The sequence below is a fragment of the Adiantum capillus-veneris genome, chromosome 23, assembly GCF_014529385.1.
Source record: "Adiantum capillus-veneris isolate H3 chromosome 23, ASM1452938v2, whole genome shotgun sequence".
Classification (NCBI taxonomy): domain Eukaryota; kingdom Viridiplantae; phylum Streptophyta; class Polypodiopsida; order Polypodiales; family Pteridaceae; genus Adiantum; species Adiantum capillus-veneris.
In genome coordinates this window covers 11,200,697-11,211,196 of record NC_140953.1, presented here as the reverse complement: position 1 = coordinate 11,211,196, position 10,500 = coordinate 11,200,697, and the positions used below count along the sequence as shown (strand labels likewise).

Sequence of the window (10,500 nt, the reverse complement as noted above, 5' to 3'; positions counted from 1 at the left end):
ACTTGTGAGTCGTGACTCATAACTTGTGAGCGCAAGGCTTGTTTATCAACCCCACAACTCCAGGACGTGCGGTGTCCGTCCGTCAACTTCCGAGGAGTTTGCTCGCTATTTGACGCGTCTGCCAAGTAGTGTTCGGGAAAAATCTGTCTGAGCTTTATATAGTGCCGTTTTCAATTTCCAAAATGCCGGTTGAGCGCAACAGGAAAAGGAGAAATTCTGACCCAAAATAGAGAAAAATAAGTATAAAAACCAGAAAAAGTAACCTAATTTTAAAAATTTCCTCTTGGCAAATCAAGGAAAGTAATTTTGTAGGTTTGGAAAATTTATTTTTCCCACTGTCCATGAAGGTAGGAGGCCTAGAGGCTGTGCTATTGTTCGAGGCTGGCAGCCACGCTGGAAGTGTGATCGTCCATGGAAGATGGCAGCCACATCACTAGAAGAGGACCATCCGTGGATGGCGCCTTGACTCCCCACCTGCGCCCAATCTTCAAAGCAGTTTGAAATTGAAAGGTGAGTCTGCTTGTAGCTCGAGCCTCGAGGTGACGCCGGTCCCTTGTAGGCTTGGAGCCCAGGTGCGCTGCCAGCTCTCCCTGCTCGCCACTAATGCAATCGGGAGGCGCAGGGCACACCTCAAAAAATATCCATCTCTCTCTCTCTCTCTCTCTCTCAACACCACACCACACACACACACACACATCACACATACACACTCTGTGACACACACACACCACACACTCTGTGTGGTAGTGTCATTCCTTAGCTTCTAGCAAATCATGAGAGCCCCACCTACACTCTCAGACTTAAGCCTTGGCTTTCCATTGCCATATTCACCCTCTTGTAAAGAGGAAGGCTGAACATCGCAATGTCTTCATACCGCCAAACCATGCGAGGCTTCTTTCGCCCTTGCCCCTGTACAGATCCCATTCATAAAAACTTCCTCCATAGACTCTGCATCGAGTTTTTGGGCATTGGCCATGCAAGCAGGTTAGGGTCAGTGCAGGCCTTCATGACTACAACATCTATGCACATGTTTACAATTCCAAGCTCCTCAGCTTCAATCAATACACTTTCACAGCTATATCATAAAGATCTAGTACATTCCTTCCAATTCTGAAGCACGACCTAGTTATCCACTGCATTTGTAGCAGTCAGCTCCAACAGAACTTCGCAGCAAGTTCCAAGGCATCAGGACCACCCGGAATGTCTGAAAGGTGCACATGAATCTCATTATCTACTCGATTGAAATTAATCCAAGCCGTGCAGAACTTGATCAGGTGATCAGGGGTTGGGTGGTCTTTTGGGGCAGTAGCCGTTGCATGTGATGATTAGGCTATTTGTTAGTAGAGAGCAGTTGTTGACGTTGCTACAATACTCACGCAGGAACTAGAGCTAGCAATTAGGGGCCTCGACCTTAATTTTCTTCCTAGTTCTCCATCTCCTCTTGCTCTTCGGATCTAGACACAAATTAGGTAAGGCTCGGGCTGGCTCTCTCTCTCTCTCTCTCTCTCTCTCTCTCTCTTCTCTCTCTCTCTATCTCTTCTCTCCTCTCTCTCTCTCTCTCTCTCTCCTCTCTCTCTCTCTCTCTCTCTCTCTCTCTCTCTCCATCCAATGTGCGACTTCGAAATGCGTTGTAATTGTTTTCTATACTGGTGCATCCCAAAGGATGATCCTTCACCCCATAGAGAAGCATCAAGCTTCCTATTGCTTTGCATTCACACTCGTCTACATATGTGCTAGCTCCGAGAAGCCATGCTAGGACAGGGAGGAGGGTACTGTCTGAGTGTGCATGCAGAGGGAGAGGGTACTCGCCGAACAAAGCTAGAGCCTTGCAGTTTTGCAGCTCCACAGGCGTCTCTCTCTCTCAAAACTGCAGCTCCACAGCGTCTCTCTCTCTCTCCTCTCATCTCTCCTCTTCACTCTCTCTCTCTCTCCAGGCTCTCTCTCTCTCACTCCTCTCTCTCACTCTCATCTATCTCTCTCCTCGGTCCATCCACTCTTCTCTCTTCTCTCTCTCTCTCTCTTCTCTCTCGTCTCTCTTCCTCTTCCCTCTCCTCTCTTCTCTCCTCTCTCTTCTCTCCTTCTCCTCTCTCTCTCTCTCTCCTCTCTGAGTCCGCGAGGACGCTACGCTAAAGTAAAAGTAGCGAGGAGGCCCAAGGGTGAAGCCGAGGGAAGCCTGCAGTAATTGGGCAGCGAGTGGTTAGTGAGACCCAAGTTCCAAATGGCAGAAATTCGAAATGCGAGTGGTTAGTGAGACCCAAGTTCCAAAATGGCATGTAGGTCGTGGCATCTCTCCTCTCTCTCTCTCAACTCTCTCTCTCTCTCTCGTTGACTTCCTCTCGTCTCTCTCTCCTCTTCTCTTCTCTCTCTCTCCTGATCTCTCTCTCTCATCTTCTCTCCTCTCTCTCTCCTCTTCTCTCTCTCTCTCTCTCTCTCCTCTCTCTCTCTCTCTCTCTCTCTCTCTCTCTCTCTCTCACACACACACACACACACACACACAAAGCCAGAATCTTCTTCTTCTTCCTACCGGATGCAAGAGCTCTCGACACGTATCAGGGAGGGGGGGAGGCGGAATCCCTCCCCCCATTATTAATAGTATAGATGTGTGCATACTATAGACGCTTCATAGAAAATTTTTGTCAAATAGCACGACCATTACATGACTTAACAAAGAAGAACGTTAAGTATTCATGGACTGCTAAGGAACAAAATGCTTTTGACAATCTCAAAGAGAATCTTACCTCTCAACCACAATCCTCATGCTTCTGGATCTCTCAAAGCCATTTGAGGTCCAATGTGATGCTTGTGGTGATTGCCTTGGAGCAGTCTTGCTTCAAGAAGGGCATGCCATAGCATATGAGAGCCGAAGGCTCAATACAGATGAATGGGCCTTGGGCATTTATGAGAAAGAGCTTTTAGCTATTCTACATGCCCTAGACACATGGAAGCACTATTTATTGGGGACTCCATTCATTTTACATATGAGAGCCGAAGGCTCAATACGGATGAATGGGCCTTGGGAATTTATGAGAAAGAGCTTTTAGCTATTCTACATGCCCTAGACACATGGAAGCACTATTTATTGGGGACTCCATTCATTTTACAAACATACCACCAAAGTCTCAAGTACTTCATGACACAAACCAAGCTTCCTGATAAACAAATGAGTTGGGAAAATTTTCTTTCACAATTTTATTTGCATATTGCTCACATTGCTAGTAAGCACAATCAAGTGGCTGATGCACTTTCATGACGACCAAAAGTTAATGCAGTGTCTATAGCAACTCACAATGGTCTATCTTTTATGATAGATGAGTATGCTATTGACCCTGACTTTATATATGTAATGTCAGTCCTTGCTTTGGAGAAGAAAGAGGAACCATTCACCTTACAGGATGGTTATCTTCTCCATGGAAATAGGCTATGTGTTACCCACTCCCTTTGTGAGAAAGTCATGTATGAATCCCATGCTCCTCCCTATGTGGGGCATAGAGGCATTCAACCTACTCTTCGAGGAGTAGAGACGTACTTCTATTGTCCTACCATGAAAGTGGACAGACAAGAGTATGTTTCAAAATGTGTGGTATTCCAAAAGACTAAGTATGATAGAGGGAAGAAACCTTGATTACTCCAGCCATTGACAATCCCTAATTCACCATAGGAGAGTATTCCATGGATTTTATCTTTGGATTACCCAAGTCTATCCATGGAAATATGGGAATATGGACAATAGGTGATAGTTTTAGCAAGCAAGCACACTTTATTCCTGTCAAAAAGACTATTAAGGCACACCAAATGGCAACCCTCTTCATATCTCATATTTTCAAACACCATGGATTACCAACATCCATCGTGTTAGATAGAGATCCTAGAATGACCAGTAATTTTTGGAAAGGTCTCTTTGAAACTCTAGGTACAAGGTTAAATTTCCCTTTGGCCTATCACCCAGAAACGGATGGCCAAAGTGAGATAGTCAATCTTACGATACTCGATCTACTAAAGACTTATGTTACATATGTAGATCAATGCTCACAATGGGAGAAGTACTTACCCCTTGTAGAGTATGTGTACAATAATATTGTCCATACTACTACAGGAAAAGCACCTTTTGAGATCATAGAAGGAAGACCTAAAAGTCACTTGCTACTTAAAGTACATGGGAAGATCTGTGTTGCTGATGAGTATAGCCATGACCTACAAGAATCTTTTCAAAAGGTTAAGGATGCTATATCCATCTCTCAACAAAGGCAAAAAGCTATTGCTGACAAGCATAGAAGGGCCTTAATGTTCAAAGAGAATGATTGGGTCTTACTTAAGTTTCCCAAGGCTCTATTGAGACAAACGACGGCATCCTACAGGCCATCAAAAGTATTATGCTAAACTAGCAAAAAGATACTATGGTCCTTTTCAAATCTTGAAGCCAATCAATGACATGGCTTATCAACTCAAGTTACCCAACCATGGGGTCATATGCAATGCTTTTCATATGAGCCTACTTATTGACATGAGAACATAAGAGCCTTCCTAAACATCTTGTGCCTCCTCAAAAGAGACTTGTTCAATGTGTGGTTGTAGACACAAATGTATCCAAGCCCAACCTTGACAACATCATCCGTAATCTTCTATAGCAGCTCGTTTGGACACATGTCCACCTTGGTGACAATAGCCAATGTCCACTTGTTGGGACATGTGAAGTGAATCACAAAAAAAGAAGTCCATTTCTTCATTGAGCAAATTGACCCATCCCTACTTCCCTTTGTAACCTCCTTCCTACCAATCTCTTCCATCCCTCTCATCCCATCGTTCCTCCACCTCCCCCCCCAAACCTCCTCCTTCTTGGAACCTTAATGTGGCTTCATTGTTTACTACCACCCCTTGCCTTGGTCTCCTTCCCTCCTGCTTCATGTACCAAGAAATCGTCTCTTGCATGAGCACACACACACATACACATAGAGATCCTACACCCCCATATCCCCCTCGCCTCACCTACATTCTCCCCTATGACAAAAACACCCTCCCGTGTGCACACATGGAGGGACCTTTTCTCCTACAATTTGGCTCGGCATTTGGGGAGGGGGGGGAGAGAGAGAGAGAGAGAGAGAGAGAGAGAGAGAGAGAGAGAGAGAGAGAGAGAGAGAGAGAGAGAGAGAGATTCTATTGTTGTGGCCACGAAGTCACACACACACATAAACACACCTAGTACCAAAAAGTGAGACAAAGAGAGATATTGATAGAAATAGAGATAGAGATATTGCTTCATGGGCACTCTGTCAAGAGAGATAAAGATATAGAGAGAATCTCCTTGAATGTTTTTTCAAAAATTGCACGTGGAGAGAGAGAGAATCTTGAATGATTCCCCTCGATTAGTAATAAAAAATGAATTGGGGGTCCTTATCACAAAAAGAAAAAATTTACTTAATTTTAACACTAGATTGGTAATGGGACACTTTCATGTCCTCTTAACCAAGCAACTTTCAAGAATTATACAGAGATTCAAAATGAGTTTTGAAGTGTTTTTTATCCATTGAGTAGGCTTATGAGTTGCAAAAAACTTAGCATTTTTTTGGGATATAGATTTCACCTTTAACCTTGTGCTCACAAGGAATTTTAAATCTAAATTATATAAAAAAAAGGCGTCTACTATTTTTGTCCATTTTTTATAGTATTGGCAAACAAATGACCATCCTAAAAATCATCTTAGTTAGGTTTAGAGGTGGTATATAACTTTCAATAGTAGTCCTTACATGTTTGCACGCTTCTAAAGAATAGGATGTCTTAGTATTTCAAATTATAGCCTATTTATGAAAAATTGTGTGCTAATTTATCGATAATTTTTTACTTGTATTAATTTTTTGGCATCTTAGATGCAATATAAACACAAGTTTGATTGTGTGTATTTGAGAGATCCCCCTCTCTAGGGGTCTATCAAAGAATTATACAATTTACGCTTTTTCATCAATAATAATTCCATATACATCAGAGTGCAGAAGCAATAAATCAGGGGAGGAGTTCTCACTGCCACATAGCATGGCATTTAAGCCATGATCTAGATTGCATTCAAAGGTACCTAGTGACTGTTGCTACCCTAAAATGTGTATGAATGAAAGCGTACTCGAGAGAAATGACCGAGTGGAGGGTGAATATATATGTACACATCAGAGAGAGAGAGAGAGAGAGAGAGAGAGAGAGAGAGAGATGATTAAATAGAGTGCATAATGATACAAGAATCACAATAGAGAATCTTTTAATGGGCCATCTAAATGAAGCAAGAAATCCATGAATTTTTGCTATCAAAATTGGGTATACCATAACTTATAAACCATAAATAACTAAGTAGAAGCACCAAACCTTGTGTGGAATCAATTGGTCCACCCTATCCACGTCCGCTCCTACAATGGACATAGAGAATTTCACTTTGCCAGGATCAAGCCAGAACACCTCCAACTTACGTGAGCCAGACATAAGCTGAGGCTGCTTTCACCTCCCTCCATAAACCCGAGCTATAGAAAAAATCCAAATATAGCAAGTGGCAGCATATCAACACCAAGCACACCAGTTTAGGTACCATGCCTCTTTGATGCCACAACGATTGGATGTTTAAGCCAAGCAAAATCAAGATCCCCGACACAAGCCATCCAGCAAATCCCTAGGTAATCAATTGTTTTGTATAAGGCTAAGCAATGTAGGCAGCCTAATCTTGTATCGAGATGACATCATGAGAAAATATAGCACACGAGTCTAACCATACCATAGCATCTTGCATATGCACAAACAATCCTTTCCAAGGCAATCAATTGTACAAGGTCTCTATCCTTACACATCTAACATAGTCCATCAAATCCATTCATAATCCAATCCAAAACCATAAACCATTATCCAAATTCTCATCACATAGGTGAGCACTCCACCACACTTTGGGTGATACACATCCATCTCACAAAACTCACCAAAACCAACTCCCACACTACGAGCTTTGATGGTACTTGTTGCAGTCAATTGATCCAACACACATGACCGATTAAGATTGATCTTTTATGCATAAAAAGGATTCCAACCAATGACTAAGTATAATCTCAAATCACCAATTGAAAAGCATCTAACCATATGTAGATGATGTATTATGACCGGACATCACCCCCTTGCACATAGAGCTAGTTTTGACCTAGAAGGGTGGAAAGCATTGTACACATACAAGCCAGACATCCACACCTATCCTTCAAGTTTCCATGCACCATATTATATCATCACATGACCTTGACCATGATGCAAAACATACCCATCACTTTGATCAATCATGTGCCATAACTTCCCATGTAGGTGTTGGAAAACGACTTTTCCTTATTTTTGGATGCCCACATGCCATACAAGAGAGAGTTTTTGACCTCATGCCAATGCATGAAGCTCAGCCCTATAACATTTAATATCATATTGTGCTGGACGGGTACGCCGCGACGGACGTCAGCACAGCGAGAACTCACCTAACAAGTAATGTCAGTTAAGGACGAAGCTCAACCCGCAGGCGCGTGGAAGCAAGCATAAGGTGTCAACCTGCACTCGACCGACTCCTAACTAATTCCTACAAAGGCTCCTACCACTTGTCTAAGTCACAGTCTTCAAGAGAACAAAAGAGGATGCTTCCTACAACGCTTGCTAGAGCCGAATACCTATCAAACACTTCCGAAACACCATAGAACTTGAAGGAGACCCTACTAATACCTATAGGCCACTCTCCCTAAGGTCTGTGCACCAAAATCACAACCCAAAACACCCGGTGCAGAAATACGTAGGATGTCTGGCCGAAATCTGCAGGTCTTCGTTTTCGAAATATGAAGTGCCTAATGTGTAGTTCTACTCAATGTGAACACGTGGATATGCTGCAATGCAAAATCGGACAACGTATGCTCACCCAAACAACCGATGAAGCTCATAGAAGGAGCTCCCAAAGCCGGACCGTACGCGTGCAATGTTGGTATCGGCTCGTAGCTCTAGTCGGGGGCAACACGCTGCACTTCTCCGCACTCGATTCCGACCACCGTAGCACACGTAGCGTCAAGACAAAGCTCACACTCTCTCTCTCACGTACACAGTACGCTCACTCACAAACTTAAACTTATTTAAAATGACAAAAGGTTTTTCATTAAGGTCAAAAAGTGATATATATACCTTACAACTTCTCAAACCCTAAAGTTTCAAAATCATCCATCTACTCCATCTAACTATCAAAACTGGGATACAATCTGGAAACTTCTGTAAGTCCCAATATTTACAAGGTGAAAAACCGGGTTTTCCTCAATGAATGACTAATTACAAAAAAAAAAAAATCCGCCGAGTAGTTAGATGCCATGGGGTGTGTCCAGCTTCTAACATCCCCCCCCTCCTTGTTCATGTCGTCCCCGACATGGCCTTGATCTTTTGCTTCACTTTATGGTCTCCCGCATCTTTAGTAGTGATTCGTACCGTGCATGTAGATTTAGCATTGTTGGTCCAAAGATGTCTGTATGCATGGTAAAGAATCCCGTGTAGAAAGCTTCTTCAAATGCCTGGAGCTGATAAGATGGGAGGAACATGATTCTTTGGTATAATGCATGTATCACCTCCTTGGAAGGCTGACCTGACATATCATAAGCACATCTGTATGTGTCCTGGAAGAAAAATATACTGTCAGTCACCTGTCCTAGCTTGAAGGTTTCAAACACTGCTAGGATGGTTCTGCAGATCTTTCTCATCATGATGCATGTAAGGTCAGGTGAGCCAATGAACAACTTTATGGCGCCCGTTAGGGTTTTCACCATGTATTGTACACTTATTCTCTCACCTGCCTTTACGCCTGGCAGCTTTGGGTAGTTCAGCCAAGTAAGTTGGCTTCTCTGTAAGAGTTCGTGTGCTTTCCACGTCCTAACCCTTGGTAGAGGGCAGAAGTTGAGGTTGTCTCTGATGTGTTTAGGTGCCTCTACCAAGTGTATTAGGTACTGCGCGTACTTGGTAAGCCAAGCCTTCCTCCACTTGGGCTGAGAATCCACTATCAGCCTTACTCCTTCTGGCCTCGAGGTGTCTGCGTTGTAGAGAGGGACCGTTGGCTCTTCTCTGATCCACTGGTTTATTGTTGCCGCTTCATATTTAAGCAATGGATATGGGAGAGAGGGTTGTAGCCATTCACGCCTGAGATCGCTGGCATCGATTTTCTGAATTTTCATTGATTTGAAAACCCTCTGTTCCTATTCCAAGGCCTCTTTGGTGCTTTCTCTGAGCTCTGCCTCTATTGATTTTCGCAATTTTTCCTCCTCTTCCTGTGTTAGATCCTGGGGCTCTTGGGAGGAGCCTGCTATGCTTTCCTCTGGCATGGGTGTGTCCACAGGATCTGCCACATTGTCGAGGTCGATGCCCTCATTTGCAGCTGGCCCTGAGCTCTCTGCTTCTGCTTGTTGCCGGCCTTTCAACTCCTCAATTTGCTTGAGGAGAGTATGCTTTTCCACTTTGGCTTGTTCGCCCATAGTCACGAGGAGGTCATTGAGTTCAGCATTTACTTTTTCAGCCTCCTCAAGCTTTATCTTTATGCTCTCCAACTCTTCTTGTATTTTTCTGCATCTCGCAATGACTTGCTGAGTTGCGGGCACTCTTCTTCAGCTTCTTGCAATCTCTTTGCCGCTGCCTCATTTGCTTCTTCCTTTGCTTGGCAATTTTGTAGAGCAGTGGCCAAGCTGGCCTGGAGGTCAGCTTCTCTTTCTTTGTGTCCTTGGCTTTTTGCCTGCAGTAGATCTCTTTCCATCTTGGTCTTTACTTCAGTGGCCTTTAGAGTTATCAATTCTTCGTCTGATGCCACAGATTGTGCCCTTATTCCGGCTAGCATTGTCATCACCACATCCCAATCATTCGAGGGTGGGTGCAGGTCTACCGTGTCGGTAGCAATCTCCTTTAGCTCAATTAGCGGGATGCCTGGCATCTGTTCTTCATGCCCTGTCCTCGCCAAGTCGAATGCGACTGTGGCGGCTTCTTCCCTTGTATAGCCTGCAGCTAGCAGGTCCAGAAATGCATAATATGCTTCTTCAAGTTCTTTTTGCTCAGATGCAGGCTTAGCCTCTTCCTTGGGCTCAGGTTCTGGATTTTGCTCTTGCTCTTCAGCTCGGTGTTCTTCTTGATTGTCTCCAGCCTCCTTATCTTCTGGTGGAGGGCTGCTAGGAGGTGGTGATGGTGATGGTGATGGTTGTGCGCTAGGTTTAGGGCTATCTGGTAAAGCTGTAGGTTTGCCCTTTATATCTCTATCTGCTTTCGTCTTTCTTTCCCCTTTGTGGTTTTCCTGTTCATCTAGCAACGTCTGCCGTATCTGCTCCACTTCTTCCTCGGTGAAAGGGATGTGAGGAATATTTTCCGCTGCGGCATCAAGAATCTCGAAATTCTTGATGTAGTCTTCAAAGCGGTCCCTCTGCACTCTTCTTGAGGATCCGGACATAGACTCGAGGGATGGCTTCCATTATTCATTTAAATCGCCCTTGAGGGCTCTTTCTG

The 10,500-nt window shown here is 43.9% G+C and overlaps 1 pseudogene; it reads right to left on the bottom strand.

Moving 5' to 3' along the window:
- Window positions 1-786: 786 nt before the first annotated feature.
- LOC147427412 (BTB/POZ domain-containing protein At1g30440-like) lies at window positions 787-1,690 on the bottom strand (annotated as a pseudogene).
- Window positions 1,691-10,500: the final 8,810 nt, after the last annotated feature.